This window comes from Trichosurus vulpecula, chromosome 3, assembly GCF_011100635.1.
Source record: "Trichosurus vulpecula isolate mTriVul1 chromosome 3, mTriVul1.pri, whole genome shotgun sequence".
In the NCBI taxonomy this organism is placed as follows: Eukaryota; Metazoa; Chordata; class Mammalia; order Diprotodontia; family Phalangeridae; genus Trichosurus; species Trichosurus vulpecula.
Window position 1 is genome coordinate 170753436 of NC_050575.1, and position 18060 is coordinate 170771495.

The window sequence follows — 18060 nt, forward strand, 5'->3', positions numbered from 1 at the left end:
CCTAGCCCTAAACCCATTAACATCCTTGCTGAATAGAACTAAGTATGGCTCCCAGTCAAGAGGAAGTGTTTCAACAATCCAGCTAGCAGCTGCTGTGGGGGGTGTAAAATCAACAACAACCAGTTCACAGAACGCTGCAAGCCCAGGTTCTTTTGATCTGCTTTACTAAAGAAAGCAACGTTAAGGGGTTAACAAGCTTACTTTAATCCAGCACACAAATACCATTCACCTAGTTCAGGGGGAAAAGCCAGCACCCTGAACTTCAGAGCAAATACAAACAAATTACAAACATCGACAGACAGGCCAAATACAATTCATCTAAGTTCAGCCCCGGGAGCTCATAACAATAGCTGGCCCAGGTCACGCATACGTCTGTGGGTCAGAGCTCTGAAAAATGGAAAGCTAATGCCTGGTTTTATATCTTTTTCAGGGTCAAGGGCGAGTCACACATGCGACTCACCCATGTGACCTAAAAGTATAACAAAAATGCTTCTTAAACCCACGTAGTCTAAAAGCCTCTGATGTCACAAACAAGTCACTCAAACCAATGTAAACTAGGCTTTCCCTTGAGGCAAGGAGGTCGTCAAGGACTCCTAATTTAATCGAGGAAATAAAGGCCAAACTCTTCAAGGGCAATTGATTGAACTAAGTGCTGGGAGCCCATTTTGATTGTCAATACCGGAAGTTGTACCTAAATGCCACATTAATCACTTTTTGCACATGGGTGATATCAAGTTATATGGCTCCACCAAAAGAAACACTAAACACATTTCAACTCACAGAAACTTTCTCCAATGACATAAAAATATCATTTGAATTCGCTATGTATAAAATTATTAAAGTACACCAAAGAAGAAAAAAGACTAAAGGCTCCAGGCTTGTGTCCAGGTGTCAGATTGAACCAGTGGATGAAAATGCTACTTACAAATAGTTTGATAAATGAGACATATCAAGCATGAAATTATCAATGAGAAAGCTGGGGCTATTTATGTTGAGACTAAATGGCATTATGGGGTCAAAATATAATGGGAAGAAAACTTCTAGAACAATTAAGACTTATACAATACCAATCTTAATGTACATTCTTGCGTTCTAAAATGGATGACAAGAGACTTAAAAAGCATCCAAATAAACATCCACATAATGTTAATGAAACAGGGCTAATTGTCACAAAGCAGCTATTGAAAGACTTCGTTGTCAAAAAGGAGGAAGAAAATTGATAAATGTTATCAGAACACATGACAAATAGGTTAAAAATTTAGAGAAATACTTTTGGAACAAAGAGAACTCATTTCACAAAGCAATAATAAAGCCTAAAGGGGTGTGTGTGTGTGTGTGTGTGTGTGTGTGTATCAAAACTGGTTTATTTCTGGGCAGAGCCTAAGATATGGCTAAGACCAAGGGTAGAATCAGAAGGTATTCACATGAACTCACCCAACAGTACATTGACAAAGAAGCATCTGGAAAAAAAATGGTTGAATCGTGCAGATTTATTAACAGAAACTATAGTTTTGATTAGAGATTCAAGACATTGACACCAGAGTTCAGAGAAGGTTGATTACCTTAAGGACCCTGGACTTATTGAACACTGCAGTTTATGAAAGGAAATGGTGGTAACTGTGTGATATAACACAGCAAGAAATTTAGCATCTTCCAGTTAACTAGATAGATACAACCAAGTGGTTAGAATTATAAACCAAAAGCCTTCTATCAGTTATAGAGTAACAGATGACAAATCCTTAAATGATAAACCTCAAAATATGCTTTAGAATTCAACAAATAAACTCACCTGGAACTGGAGCATCATTACATGCAGATCTATTACCCACCACTCTCTAGATCCATAATTGTTCAAGAACATCAGCTTTAATAAACATCAGCATATTGAATATTTATAATCTCCAAACTACATGTAATGAAAAGCTTCCAAAATATAGAGACCCAACAGAAAATATTAAAACCATGTGGGACAAAGATAAAGTATATGTCATCTCTGTGGCCCTGTCAGCTACTGAAGTTGTCCCAAAGTGCTTTCAGTGAGCCTACAGAGGATGAGCTTATGTGAACTTCAATTCATTCAAACAATAACATTGCAAGAAATCACATTTTTGTTCTATAGGAATGAGAACTAGCATAAAGCTGATATCCTGACTCTCTGTAATGATCAAGATCAGTATTGAAATGAAGAAAGGTATTCTGAATCCAATAAAAGAAGGAGATAAAAGCCAATCACATATTTTGAAAGATCCTTAGGTAGGAGAGGAAGAATGTAAGGTTATAGCAAAACCAAAGGTTAGTTGAGTTAGTCATTGGGGAATTTAGGCCTAAGATGTTTGAAGTGGGAAGAAGCTAAGGGAATTGAAAGGGGTCTTCTAGGCAAGTCACTGAATCTCACAGGCCTCCATCCAAATCTTGAAGATTCTAAGCTGCAGAGAAGTTTCATATCAGCCATTGTAGAAGAAGTTTACTCTTTGGGAACTTCCTACATTGATGAAATCACAAATACAGACCAAAAGGGGATTTGGGGGGAGCAGTAGTATTGCTGATGTCAGTTCCAAACAATAGTAAGGAACTTAAATTTTGCTCAACATTCTTTTCCCCCTTCCCATTTAAATAATCTAATATTAGACACCAGATAACCTAATATTTTCCATATAATGACATGAAATTGGACCTTAGACATAAAACAGTTAGTAAGCCACTTGGTTAAAATATCGTGTAAAGGGAATTAAGTTCAATAAATCTCAGAAGATAAACTGGAGCCAGATTATGAAAATTTCTAAATGCTAAATTGAGTGGGGGGGGGGGAAGAAGAAGAAAGGATATCTCTTACCCTAAAGGCAAGAAGGAGCCACTGGAGCTTCTTTAACAGTGAAGTGACAAGGCCAAGCTTTAGTAATCAATTTGGCAGCTGTGTAGAGAATAGATTAGAGAGGAATGAGACCAATTAATCCAATTAAGAAGTGATTGAAATAGTGCAGATGAAAGGTGATGATGGCCTGAACTTGGCAATGGTTGTATGACTCAGAAGGGGGACATGTTCCCCCTTGTGGTGGACAAATATTGTCTAAGCAGAATCAACAAGAGCTGGCAACTGATAGGAGGAGAGTCAAAAGTTGAGGATGAGTACAAGGTTGCAAATCTCAATGAATGAAAGGATGGTAATGCCCTCAACAGAAACAGAGAAGTTAGGAAGAGGCATGGCCTTGTTTGGGGGCATGGGGGAGAGTGGAGAGATAGTGTGGTAATTTTGGACATACTGAGTTTGAGGTGCCTTCAGAAACTCCAGTTGGAAATATTTCACTGGTAGTTGGCAGTTACAGGGGTTCAGCAAAGAAACTATAGCTAATTATAAAAATCTGTGTTAGCTGCAAAGAGGTAATGAATTCATGAGAGTTGATTAGGTCACTGAAAGAAAAAGTAGGGAGAAAAAAGAAGACAGCCTAGGAAGGGGACCCATAATTAGGGGACTAGGATAAGGATGATGAGCCAACAAAGGAAGGTGAGAAGGAACTACCAGACAAGAAGAAGGAGAACCAAAAGAGAATGTTGTCACAGAAATCCAGAAAGGAGAGACTATCCAGAAAAACGGACTAGTCAACACCATCAAATACTGCAGAGAGAAATCAAAAAGAATTACAACTGAATGGGGAAAAAAGACCATTAAATTTAAAAGAGGCCATCCATCAGTAACCTTAGAGAAGGCAGGTTCAGTTGAGTGTTGAAGTCAGAATCCAGGCTGCAAAGGCTATAAAATGAGTAAGAGCAGATGAAATGGAAAATGAGTAGAGGTGGCTTTTTCTAGGAATGTGTCTCTGAAAGGTTACCTCTCAAACTGATCTTAAATGATGTCTAAGGTGTCCTGTAGATCTAAGTCCTATACATCCTCCACTCATACTGAACTCTTCTTTGCAGCAGCATTCATTAGTCTTGTGTCATTCAATCAACTAGAGTATAAACTCTGTGAGGGCAGGAACCGTGCCTTATTTTTTTTCTTCCCTAGTGCCTAGCATAAGTCCCTGAAGTACTGGGAATTTAATCAATATGTGTTGAATGAGTGAATATTGAACAGATAAAGAAACTCAATTCATTTTATTGATAAGCAATATATACAATGAAGAGTGATACTCATCAAACCTTATTCAGCAATTCTCAAGGCTGTTCCCTGCCAACAAATGAGAGACACTGGGAAAGCTATTTTTAACTATTTCAGGCTCCTTATTTTAACAGCAAAAGGCAGGGAGTTGAATAACTTTGGTAAATTACTGCTCTTGCAATTCTAGTTGTCTAGAAGAAATAAGATAGCTGTCAAAAGGAGCAACTCAAGGATCAGGGGACTCTGACTCATTCAGATGTTACAACAAAATGCTCTGCCAAACCATTACTGGCTGGAGGTTTTGCGTCATCATCACCTCATGGAATCCTGAGCTTCCTTCACAGTAGGGCTAAAGTTTCACTCCTATTTTCTGATTCCCCAATTCCCCTTTTCACTTTCTGAAATTGCTATAAATTTTCTGTTTGTATTTAATATATTCTTATCTGTGTATGTGTTCTGCTTTCCTCTTCCTCTCTGCCCCTTCCTTCCCCCCCCCCCCAGCTTCATAGTAGAATGTCAGCTCCTTAAGATCGGGGTCTGTTTCATTTTTATCTTAGACCAGAGTAGGCACTCAATAAATGCTTGTTGGATTAAATTAATCTGAGTTAAAGCTAGCTCTACCACAGTTAGATAAGAAAGCTGGTGTCTCTAGTGCTTATCTTCCCTCTTCCTCAGCTCTCATATCAAATCAGGTACCAAGTCTTGTCAATCTTGTATCTATAACACCTGTCATTTCTATCCTCTCCTCTCCATTTCCATTGACACTACCTTCATCCAGGCCCTGATTACTCCCTGATCCAACAAGTGCAATAACCTCCAAATAGGCCTTCATATCTCCATTACTGTGCCCCTTCCATATGTGATTCATACCACTGCTGTCTCCCTTGTACATATATAGCACAGGCCTTGGATCTTCTCTCTAAAACCTCCATTTACATTGGCAAGTCATGTTCTCGGAAGGTGCTTGCTTCTCTAGGAGAGAAGGGAGTATTTCTAATGATATAGCTCATGAGCCCCACTCTACCATACTTCTCCTATTGATAATAAGTTGATATCAACTAGTCAACCAGGCTTAATTAGCTTTTAGAAGGGATGTCTACTAAGATGGAACAATAAGAAATTGGGACAATACAGCACCCTTACCCCTCACTCCAAAGTCAGTAACATATTCCCCACCAGAGCCTACAGAATTCAGAGGAAAGTGGGGCTCATGATTAGAGTACATTTGGCAAAGTGGGTGAATCACATCTTCTGGTCCTTTCGCTGGACCAAATGTTCCCCTTAGGTATAGTACAGGTTTTTGCTGGGCTCCTTGTAGAGTCCTAAAGCTGCCTTTTTTCAGCATGTATAGTTTGTCCCTAGTTCCTAATACAGACACTGCTAAGGATACCACAGAGAAGTCCAAATCCTCCAACCCTCCAAAGTTCAAAAGGTCACGTAATGGTTAAGTGGCTGGGGAGAAAACAGAGGTGTTCTTCATACAAAGTTATTTCTTCTCAGGAGTTTGTCTGAAATAATTTCCTCTTCCTTCCTGCCCTGCACAGTTCAGAGGTGGCTTGCTACTTTGTAGAAAACCCCACCAGGCATGGTAAAGTCTCCTCAGCCAATAAAAATATACTCCTGTGGAGTATCACTCCATTTTGTCCAAAGACTTTCAAAGACTTCTCACATATAGTGTAACGACCTTGATTAATTATTCATCTGTTCAATTTATTCAAATTTATTGAATAAATAATATGTAAATATTATCCTATATAATAAATATAAATAGAATTATATAAAATATAATGAATATATAATAATATAAATAGATATCTAAATATAAGTTGATAGATAGATAGATAGATAAAAGTAGTCCAGACAAATTGGGCTACTCTCAATCCCCCAATACACCTCACATTGTTCAATCCCCATGTCTCTGCTCAGACCGAGACTGACACATCTCCCTTTCCTTTCTTCCTCTATTGGAATTTCTCTAATTTAAATGGTGCTTTCTCTATGAAGCCTCCCTAATCTTCCTCTTCAGCCAGTCAGTAACAACCTTCCACCCTGGACTCTCCCCACCCCCACCATAGCTGTTTCTTGTGCATCTGTCATATAATATTGTATATTATAGCTATCCACATTTGTGTCATATCAGCAGAATGGGTGCTTAGTAAATGTTTGAGTAAACAATGAGTGGATATAGGCCCCAAATGGGGCCTGTATAGAGATGGTCCAAAATAGGGTAGTGTAAAACATCAGGTGGCTGCCATAAGAGTTTGCTTCAATTGGCTCTCATAGTCCAGGATCTGTTTCAAGCTGCCAAGACCTAATATTGTAGAGGTGAAGCTTGTCTTTCACAAGAACCTTTCAGGGCTGTGAATCCAACTTTTACATCAGTTCATACTCACTGAGATTAGCCCTGCCCAGAACCATCTGATTTCCTTCTCTCCGACAACAGCCTGACCCCCATTGCCTTTAACTATCTTCCATTTTATTTGCTCTAAATGTGGTCCACTTTGGGGAAGGAGTCCAGCCACCATAGCTCGCACTTATAGAGGGCTTTAAAGATTGAAAAGTGCTTTACACATATTTCATTTGTTCCCCACAACAACCCTGGAGCATACATGCTATGCTAATTCCCAGTTTACAGATGAGAGGACCAAGGCTCAGGGAAGTTGAGTGATTTGCTCAGGGTTGTGCACCTAGAAAGTGTCTGAGGCAAGATTCAAACTCAGGTCTTCCTGACTCTGAGTCTAGAATTCCATCCATTATGTCAAGTTTTCCCTTGCTGCCCCACAATGCGTAGTCACCAAGTGATTCACTCCTACCAAGCTCTTGAATCTTGGAAATAAAACTATTTAGGATTGGAAAACAGCAGTGACCTTTGGCAGAGGAGGCCAGCATTTAGCACAAGTCTAGCTTTGCTGTCTTGTATAAAGTCACTTCAATAAAAGTATCAGGTACCTTCTTTCTTTAGAACAATCAATAACCACAAGCCAGCACTATTCTTAAAATGGAAACCTCTCTCTCTCTCTCTCTCTCTCTCTCTCTCTGTGTGTGTGTGTGTGTGTGTCCCCTTCTCTGTCTCTCTCTCTCTCTGTCTCTGTCTCTGTCTCTGTCTCTGTCTCTGTCTCTGTCTCTGTCTCTGTCTCTGTCTTTGTCTCTGTCTCTCTCCCTCCCTTTCTCTCTGTCTCTGTCTCTCTCCCTCTGTGTGTCTCTCTGTCTCTCTTCCTCCCCCCTCCCCAGCCCCAACATTTCTGCAGCAAGATTTTCAGATCTTTCAAATTCAAAATGACAAACCTCCCTTTAATGGGAAAGCCAGCCCACTCTAGGGTCTCTCAAACCTTAATTATCTCAGAGCTGGGTTGCCAATTGTACTGTTGGCTCAAAAATTGTATTTTACATTCCTGCGGCAAAAGTATTTTTGATCCCCAAGTTGTTATCAAGTGCTAGCTACTACTCATTGTTATAAATCAGGATGTCAATACCTGCTGCCTTCCTTGGAACAGGGATACACTGCACAATGATACATTTAATTTATTCAGAAAGTTAATTCCCAAGGTGCTCTACTGATCAGATTATAAGGCAAGGGATTATCATAAGTATTTAAGCCACAATTCACTGGTGTTTTCCTACCCAGCATCACCTCAGAGTCTAACATCGGTCATTTTGTAGAAGGATAAAATGCTGTGTTTCACATTTGGCAAAGTACTGGCTTCCTCACACACCACGTTCCATCTACCTCCATTTCCTTCATTGCTTGTCCCATATGCCTCAAATGTCCTCCTTCTTCACTTCCACCTCTTAGAATCTCCCATTTCCTTAAAAGCTCAACTCAGATACCACCTTCTATGTGACATCTTTCCTGATCCTTCTCAGCTATTAATACCTTCCTCATCAAAATTACCCTGCATTTGCTGTATTTATTTTATATGAATTTCTCTGTGTACATGTTGCCTCTCACAATAGAAGGTAAATTTCATAAGGTGATGATAGTTCCATTTTCATCTTTATATTCTCAGTGCTTAGAAGAGTTTCTGTCACTTGATACACATTCCTACTGACTGATTGTTTGGGTGTAGAGATTCTAGGTTCTAATCCCACTTTTGACACTTATTATGTGACACTGGACAAATCACTTATCCTCTCTGGGTCTCTTTCCTCATCTGTAAAACAAGTCCCTTCCAGCTTGAAAACTATGATATATCCTCACCATGTCAGTGCTCTTAACCTCTCAGCATCTGAAGAGTAAAAGTAGAGGGTCCTTTGGTATCTGCTGGTCTTTCCCTTTCTGGGGTTCAGCCTTGCTTTTTCCTTCCAGAAACTTTGCCTTTGGCTTTGCAGGCCCTTGTCGACAGAAGAAAAAAATCCTCCCTGTAAACTTCAGAAAATTGGAAATTAATTTCTGTAGCAGAAATACTTCTTGCTTCTGGAAATCAAAGCAAAGCATACTCTGTGCCTAGGGACCATATGTCTGGGAGATCAGCCATTTGTAATTAAGGGTCCCCCAAGTAGCAAACAAGTACAGCTGGTTTACTTTATAGACACACACACACACACACACACACACACCCCTAACAAAATATTGTGCAACTAACAATATTGTAGTGCAATGCATAGTGCACTAGTAATTAACCTTGTGAACTGACTTTTTGAACAACCCATGTCTTCATGGGAAAAAAAATGCTTTAATTAAGAACAAGAGCATCCTTGGGAATCAGGGTCAGGATGGAATCCAAAAGTTGATGGATTGGTCATTTTGCCTAGCTCCCTGGATTCAGTAGAGGCAGATCTAATTCATCCCAAAGAAATAAGGAGAAGTTTGACTCTGGTAGATATAATCCTAGAATGTCAGCCTCTAGTGATTACCTATTCCAACCCTCTAATTTTACAGACAGGAAAACTGAAAACCTGAGAGGGAAAGAGACATGCCGGAGGTCAAATAATCAGTAAGTGGAGGAGCTGATTCTCAAACCCAGTTCTCCTGAGTACAGTTCTGATCCCTAAGGTCCCTAATAGCTTATGATTTCATCACTCTAAGATTCTAGATGGCTTTAAAGACTTCCAGAATAAGAAACTCCCAGTCTTTTTCAGATTGTGTTGTAATTAATTGACCAACAGCATGTTCTCCCCAGAAGCCTCTATCTCTGTTTACCTATCTATGTCTGTCTGTCTTTCTTTGTCTCTGTCTCTTTCCCCCAGCTTCTCCATTTCTTTACATTCTCCTTTGAGTCAAATCTTTCTTAGGATGACTGAATTGATAACAGCACAAGTGTGCCAGAGCATTTCCCCTCTTGGTTCCAAGATAGAAGCTCTGAATCTAGGTTACTTTCAAGCACACAGCACTTTGGATGTCTTCGCTTGTCCAGAGATGATCTGCCTTCACAGCAAGATACTATTTTAGGCCTGTTGTCTGATGCATGAAAATTGGTTCTTGCAGGGCCTTTGGGGGCTACTGCGTACTTGAGACAGAACATTTATGGGGAGAGTACTTCCAAGCAGATTCACTCTCTCCCTGCGGTGGGAATGATATTTTCAAAGCCAGAACTTCTTAGTTCAGTAACCTAGTTTAGTGGCTTTAAAAGTTGAGGTGCTACCAAGAGACAAAAAGAAATCTTTATCAATAAAGTGTTTTAGGGATGTCTGGTAGCATCCCTGGGTGTCTCCATTTGTGTAAAGCAGTGACTGAATTCATTCACAGAGGAACATAGGAGACAGCCCTAAAAAAAAAAAAAATCTCTTGAACCAAGGTAACAGTGTTGGCTATTATTAAAAGGACATGGAGAAACTGGGGAGGATCCACAGAAAGGAAATACGCTACAGTTAGAAAATACACCCTATGGGTTTGTTTAGCCTGGAAAAAAAATCTGCTGGATGGGGGTGGTCATAGGATGGGAATAGTAAACATGCTCTGAAGCAGATTGAGGTTCACAGGTGCAGGATACTGAATCATGTCCACAGAGACCAAAAGGATATAAACAAATTATAGTAAAAAAGGCACAAATTAGAAAAAGCAGAATCTGGATTTCAAAGTTGTTGTCCATCCTTCGTTTCTGAAGAGAACCAGTAACATCCTGGGTTATGTGTTGACTCACGTGTGAATTGGATTTAAGTGAGACAGAGTTGCACAAAGTCAGCAGCCTCACTCTCCCTTCCAGTACCAATGAAGTCCAGTAGCAGGATGGGATGCAATGGCATCTTTGGTATCTGACTAAGCTTTAAGTGCTCCACAGCACCTGCTTCAGTCACCTTCATGGCCATTAGAGCAAATTGTTCTCATCTGCCCATTCCCCTGGGGGATGTCTTCACATGCTTGGGGTAGACATCCCCCTAACTCACTGACAGTGATGAGCAGCCCTGAAAAGCACTTGGCAATCCCTAATAGCAGGGGTGCTAGTCCTCCCTGAACACCCTATACACCCCAGCATATCGCAGTATTAAATACTAGAACATGCCACCATCTGGGTGCTAAACTCCACTTATCTGCACAACTTTGCTCCGATCACTTAGCCTCTTTAAATTCCTTTTTCTTTACCTGTAAAATGAAGATTAACCAATTAATCCACAAGCATTTTTAAGTGCTTTTTATGTGCCAGGAACCATGTTAGGCACTGGGGATAGAAAAATCAAAGAATTAAACAGTCTTTTCTCTGGAAGAACTTCTACATTATTGTGGAAGTATATACATGTGCATATAGAAGAATATGCAGAAGAAAACAAAATAAATAAATAGTAGTTTGGGAGGGAAGGAGGTAGTAGTTGAGGAGATCAATAAAAGTCTCTTATAGAAGGTAATATGTGGATGGAGTCTTGGAGGGAGTGAGTGATTCTATGAGGCAGAGGTAAGAAGAGGGTGAATTGTAGGTATGAAGGTATGAAGATGGAAGGTGGAGTGCTGTGTGCAAGAAATAGGGAGAAGGCAAGTTTGTTAGATTACAGGGTTATAATGAGAGGAGAGTCTAGCATGGGGTGAACTATGGAGATCTTAAAAGCCAGAGTGGTTTCTGTTTTAACCTAGTGGTAGGAGGGAGCCATTGGAATTTATCAAGTAGGGGAGTGATGTGGTCAGACCTACTAGGAAAAACACTTTGGTAGCTGTATGTGTAGGATGGATGAGGTTAGGGAGAAACTTGAAACAAGTTAACCAATTAGAAAACCATTGCAAAGGTCAAGGAGAGAGGTGACGAGGGCCAGAACTAAGATGGCGGCTCGGTGACTGCTGAGAAAGAGACAGCTACAAGAGATGTTCTGGAGGAAGAAATGACAAAGTTTAGCAACTAATTAGATATGAAGGAGAGTGAGGAGTGTTAGACAATTCCAAGGTCATTAGAAGGATGTTAATGTCCTTGACAGAAACAGAAAAGTTTGGTAACGGAGTGGGTACTGAGGGAAAGATAATGAGTTCTATTCTAGACATGTTAAGTTTGAGTTGTGTAGGTGGCACGAAGGAGCAAAGAAGAGGCAGCATCTGAGAAAGAAAATCCCAGGGAGAGCAGTAGATCGTAGCAGTCCCCTGATCAAGGACAGACATGTCAGAGCTCTGGCCAGAAATGTTGAAGCCTACCAACACTCCCAGCCCAGGCAAACCTAAGGAAGTGGAAGTTAGCAGCAGAAACCCAGGATGGTGAAGTCAAGATGAAAAAGAGCTTGACCACCCCATCTAGCAGTGTGGGAAGTGGTAGAGCCTGGCTTCATAACTAAATCTCAGATCAAGATCAGGCTAAAGACAAGTAAACAGAAGACACCAAACACCATGAAGAAATAATATGAGTCAAGAATCATCCAAAAGGGAACCCCAGAAGAAGAGAATAACAACACCTTAACTACGAGCAGAGCCTGAGAACCATGTCAACAAGCACTTACACAGGGCTTATTATATACGGGGCACTGTGCTAAGTGCTGGGAACACAAATACTAGCAGTTTAAAAAGCAGTTGACCTCTGATCTCAAGGAATTTACATTCGACTGGAGGAAGGCACTGCATTAAAAGACGTTGAAGCAGGGGATGGGGTTGGCTATGAAATTATCTGGCATGAGGCATTGTAGAGAAAATCCAGGAGAGTCAGGAGTACAGCCTAGAGGGGAATTAACATGTAGCTAGCCTGGGCATCCTTCTTAAGAAGAAGGTACTGGGAGGAACCAGCCAATCAGAGGGAGAGGCTACAGGGGCAAAGGTCACTTCCACTGTGTGAAGTCCAGGAGTGGAGTGAGCTTGACCACAAGAACTATAAAAGTATCTAAAAGGAATGAAGCAAGAGATTATGAATAAAATTGAAACTATTTAGGAAATCCTTGGAAGGAGAATTAATGGCTTAGAACAGAAGGTGGTATGAGAGAAATAAACTCCCTAAAAATTAGAATAAACCCAACAGAAATAAGTGGGGGGAAGGGAAAGGAATAAGCATTTCTATAGCACCCATTATGTTCTAGGCACTGTGCTATATCCTCTGCAAATATTATCTCATTCAGTCCTCACAGCAGCCCTGCAAAGCAGGTGTTGTTATTATCCCCATTTTATAGTTAAGGAAACTGAGATTTGGTGACTTGTCTAGGGTCACACAGCTAGTAAGTATCTGAGAATAGATTTGAACTCAGGCCTTCCTGACTCCAGACTAGGCTCTATCCATCATGCTACTTAGCTGCTTCAATGACTCCAAGAGACAAAAAAAAAAAGAAATATTAGAACAAAATCTAAAAGTTGGAAAAAAGAAGAAAATATAAAATATGTACTATCAAAAATAAATTATGCGAGAAATAGGTCAAAGAGATATAAAAATCATTGGATAACCTGAAAAATGATAAAAGAAAAGTCTTGGATACCATATTTCAGCTAGGTACAGAGCTAACTAGAGCAGCTAGGTGGTCCAGTAGATAGAGTGCTATCAGGAAGACTTGAATTAAAATCTAGCCTCAAGCATTTATTAGTTGTGTGACCTTGAACATGTCTCTTAACCTTGCTTGCCTCAGTTTACTCCTCTGTAAAATGAGCTGGAGAAGGAAACGGAAAACCACTCCTGCATTTTTGCCAAGAAAACCCCAAATGGGGTCACAAAGAGTCAAACATGATGTAAATGACTGAAAAACAACAACCATATTTCAAGACAGTATAAATGAAAACTGACCAGATCTATTAGATCCAGGGGGCAAAGTAAAAATAGAAAGAATGTACCTGTAACCTCCTAAAAGAAACCCCCAAGTGAAAACTCCTAGAAATGTCATAGGCAAAATACAGAGTTTGCAGATAAGTGAAAAAAATTCGGCAAAAAAAGTTCAATTACCAAGGAACCACAATCAATATTACACAATATTTAGCAGCTACCACTATAAAGAAGAGTAGATATTAGAACATGGGAGAAGGGGAAAGAAGAGTGGAAACAGATCGCTTCAGTTATACATCATTTATGTTAAATACACACCTCTTTTATACTTCTTTGTAAAGAGGAAAGGGGTCACAGAGAGTGGAAAGCATAAAAGTCTAGAATGTGGTGAACCCCAGAATTCACCATCACAACTATAAACATAAATGGAATGAACTCATCCATAAAATGAAAGAGGACACCAGAAAGGATTAGAGACTACAATCCAACAGTATACTGTTTACAATAAACATCTGAAACATAAAGATTTACACACAGGTAAAATAAAGCACTGGAGCAAAATCTATTAAGCTTCAGGTGAACTCCAGAAATCAGAGTAGCAATCATGATCTCAGACAATGTAAGAGTGAAAAAATGAACATGACTGAAAGATTAAACATGAAAACTACATTATCCTTTAAGGCACCATAAAGAATATATATAATATGTATATATGTATGTGTGTGTATACATATGTATACACTGGCTGAAGAGATTATGAATTTTTAATATGTATAAAACATATTAATGGCAGTTGGGTAGTACAGTGGGTAGAGCTCTAGACTTGGAGGCAAGAAGACATGAGTTCAATTCCTGTCTCAGACACTTACTAACTATGTGATCCTGGACAAATCAATTAACATCTTTGTGCTTCAATTTCTTCTGCAATAAACTGAATAATTGCACCTACCTCAGAGTTGTTATGAGGATCAAATGAAATAACACATGTAAAATGTTTTGTAAACCTTAAAGAATTCTGTAAATGCTATCATTATTATTATTATTGTTACTAATACTAATAATATTAGAATGTAATTGCCCCATAAGACTTAAGGAAAGGGATAGTTTTTGAAAAAACCTGGACAAACTAGAATGAATTGATGCAGAGTGATATGAGCAGAACCCAAACAACAATTCATACAATAATGATATTGTAAAAATCATTTTGAAAGACCTAAGAACTCTTATCAATGTAATAACCATCCACAATTGCAGAGGATCAATGATAAAACATGCTCCCCACTTCAGACTCAAGGTCCAAAAATGGGGCACATATTTTCAGACACAATCAATGTGGGAATTTTTTGTTTAACTATGCATACTTGTTTCGAGAGTTTTATTTTTCTTTTTCAATAGTGAAGAGTTGGGAGAGTGAAGGGAGGAAGCTATAGAGTTGTCAAAGAAAAAGAAAAGATGGTCACTGAAGCATTTTAATGCACATAATGGAAGAAAAAGAAGGTTGGAAGAAAACAAAGATAAACAGAACAGCTCTGGAAGTTTCATGTTGATTTTATTATGTACTTGAAAGGAAAACAAGTTACATATAATGAAGTTTCAAAGTTTCATACACAGTCCTCTTTTTCTGTTCTAATATATATGTGTGTGTGTGTGTGTGTGTGTGTGTGTAGATATATATTTCTGTTCCACTATATATACATATATATATATATATATATATAATGTTTGCTCTATTCAGCTTTTGTTAAATTCAAAATAAATAAATAAATAAATAAATGTGTGTACATGTATCACTGAAGAATGAAACAGCAAACCACTCCAGTGTATTTGTCAAGAAAACAGCATTAACGGTATGGTCCATGGGGTCACGAAGAGTCAGACATGACTAAACTGAACAAATATACATACACACATATACGTATATGTGTATGTAGATGGATAGATAGATAGATGTCTGTGAGACACCAAATTTGGAACATCCTATAGGTAATTGGTAATGTTGGACTGGAGCTCAGAAAAGAGATTGGGAGATATATATACACACATACACCTGTACTGTGTATGTATATTTATAGTATATGTGTGTATATATACATAGATAGATAAATCTTAGAATCATCTGCATAGAACTAAAATTTACATCCATGGGAATGGATCAGGTTACCCAGACAGTACAGATAGAGAAGAGAAAAGGGCTCAGGGTGGACCCTGGGGGTCCACTTACAGTTAAGGAATGTGATATGGATGATGATTCAGCAAAGGAGACTGGGAAGTGGTCAGACAAGAAGGAGAACCAAGAAATAGTGTCATGATAGGCCAGACAGTATGCAAGAGGAGAGGATGGTCAACAACCCCGGCTACTGCAGAGAAGTCAAGAAGGATGGAACAGATCCTAATATCTGGCAATTGAAAGACTCTTGATAACTTTGGAGAGTGGTTTCAGCAATGAGGTCACAAGCCTGATTGCAAAACGTTGAGAAATGAGCAGAAGAAAGGGAGTAGAGACAAGAGAGAAGAGTCTAAGTGGCTTTGGCTGAGAGAGAAAAGAGTGATATGGAACAAGAATTTGAGAGGATTGTAGAGTCAGGTGAGAGTATTTTTAGTGATGAGGGAGATGGGAATGTCTGAAGGAAGCAGGAAGGACCAAGTAGATAGGGAAAGACTCAAGATTAGAAAGGAAATGATTGATGGGCAATCTGCTAGAGAAGACAGGATGTGATGAGATCAAAGGCACCTGCAGAGGGGTTGACCTTGGCAAGGAAAAGGGCTATCTCATTATCAGAGATGGGATGAAAGGAAGAAAGAGTGGGGATTGTGTCAAGGGGTTGTGAGATGAAGAGAAGGAAGAGAAAGGGAGCTCACAGTGAATGGCCTCAATTTTTGAATGGCAACAGCTTCTGTGGGTGATTGGAATGAGGAATCAATTAGGAAAGATTAAACAGCGTGTCTTGCTTTCATGAGGACCCAGCTGAGATCAGATAATAAAAGTTTATAGAAGACCCAATCATCTCAGTTTGTCTGATTCTCTCCAGCTCTATTAATAGTGCTTGAGTAGTATCAGAGGAGGCGAATTGTGGGAATAACCAACCATGAGTAATAAGGATAAGGGGCAAGTGATTCAAGAATAAAGGACAGCCTAGAGTTTAACTGATTACCTATCCTGTTAAGATTGGGAAGGAAGTTAAGTAAAGTCAGTGATGGAGTGTTAGCCTGAGAAAGTACTGAAGGGTGGAGCTATTAGAGATCCTGAGAAAGGCAGAGAATAGGTTTAAGAAGTATAAGACACAAGGAAGACTGGAATGACAAAAGGTTGTGATCAGATAGAGGAACTGACAGTTTTCTGCCACATAAGTATATTAGGGTGAGCTCCATCATGTGCAATGTTTCTTGCATGTGAGAGGTGGAATCAAGGAGTAGGAAGACTAAGGAACTGCAAGGAGGACCTGGGGAATGAGGAATCGATTTTGATTGAATGAACTTCAAAAGAAGGTTGCTGAGCAATGGCAGTGAAGGGAGAGTCTGAAAGTGGTAGTGGGGAGTAAGGAGTGTTCTGACTATCCCTTCAGGACCAATGTGATGGGGGTAGGGCATGTAGGAAGAGAAAGAAGAAGGAATGGGAAAAGATATGTCCAGTGCTAAAGTAGGTAGCCAGGGACTACAATGTACTCTGAAGGAAGTCAAGTCTCAGTGAGTACAAGTAGGCAGAAAAAATTAAGAGAGGAAGAAGTCCAAATGAAAAAGAAGTTAATTATTGAATGGAAATTCCAAAGAGCACAATGGAAGGGGCAATGGAAGGGTTGGAGTTGGACATCAGAAGAGGATAAGAGAATGGAAGGTAGGAGTTGGGAGTAGTTTGCTCTTGGGCAGCTGGTAAATAAGCACTACAGAGATAGGGAGAATAACAAATGGAGATTGCAGACTAGGAGGGTAGCAATAGGTGACAAAAGATAAAAATGGTCGGAGTCTTAGTGGTTCTACTTTGGGGTCTTGGTGCAGATAGTATAGTAGTGGTAAAGCCAATCGAACTATTTGGTACCAATGTTTTCATCTGTGAAATGGGGATAATACTTGTACTACCTGTCTCAAAGGGACATTGCAAGGAAAGTATGTTGCATATCTTAAGGTTTTATATAAAAATGAGCTTTTGTTATCTTCAAAAATAAGATGTTTTGCCTGATTTAGTAGGATTCTAGTTCATCTATATGGGACCAGAGTACTAGACCAGATGACTTCTTCAGGTTTCTTTAAGTCTGCGATTTGATGTTCACAAGTCCACTGAGAATGAGGGATGTAAGGATATTCAGGAAAGACTAGTGTCTCTGGTGTGAGGGCCGATGAGCCATTTTCAGGGCTGCTCATCCCCATTGGTATCCACCTGATTCACCCAATTCTCACCTGGTTCCAAGAAGCTGTAGCATGTGCAGTTGAGGTTAACCAAGGGGCCTCAAACTCAATGAGCTGGTGGGGATGGGGAGTGTCTACCCCAAGCATGTTAAGACTTCCCCTAGCCAAATGGGAGGATGAGAACACTTTGTTCCAACATCAATGAAGGTGGCTGAAGTGAGCACTGTGGAGTGCTTAGACCTTAGTTAGACATTGAAGATGCTGAGGTCATCCACTGCATCCTGAGCAACAGCTAGTCATTTTGACTTTTGTCTTGCTACTGGACTTTGATGACTGGAAGAGAGACTGAGATCGACAACTTCCTGCAACTCTGCCTCTCTTAAATCCAATTTATGCATGAATCAAATGACATCACCCAGACCATTATTTTAGTACTTTTACCTACCTCAAAGTCTGGTAACACCAGGACAGTGATGAAGCAGCAGGTGCAAATACACTGGGAGCTGTAGTGACAACCCTGCTTACAGGTAGCCCAGGCCA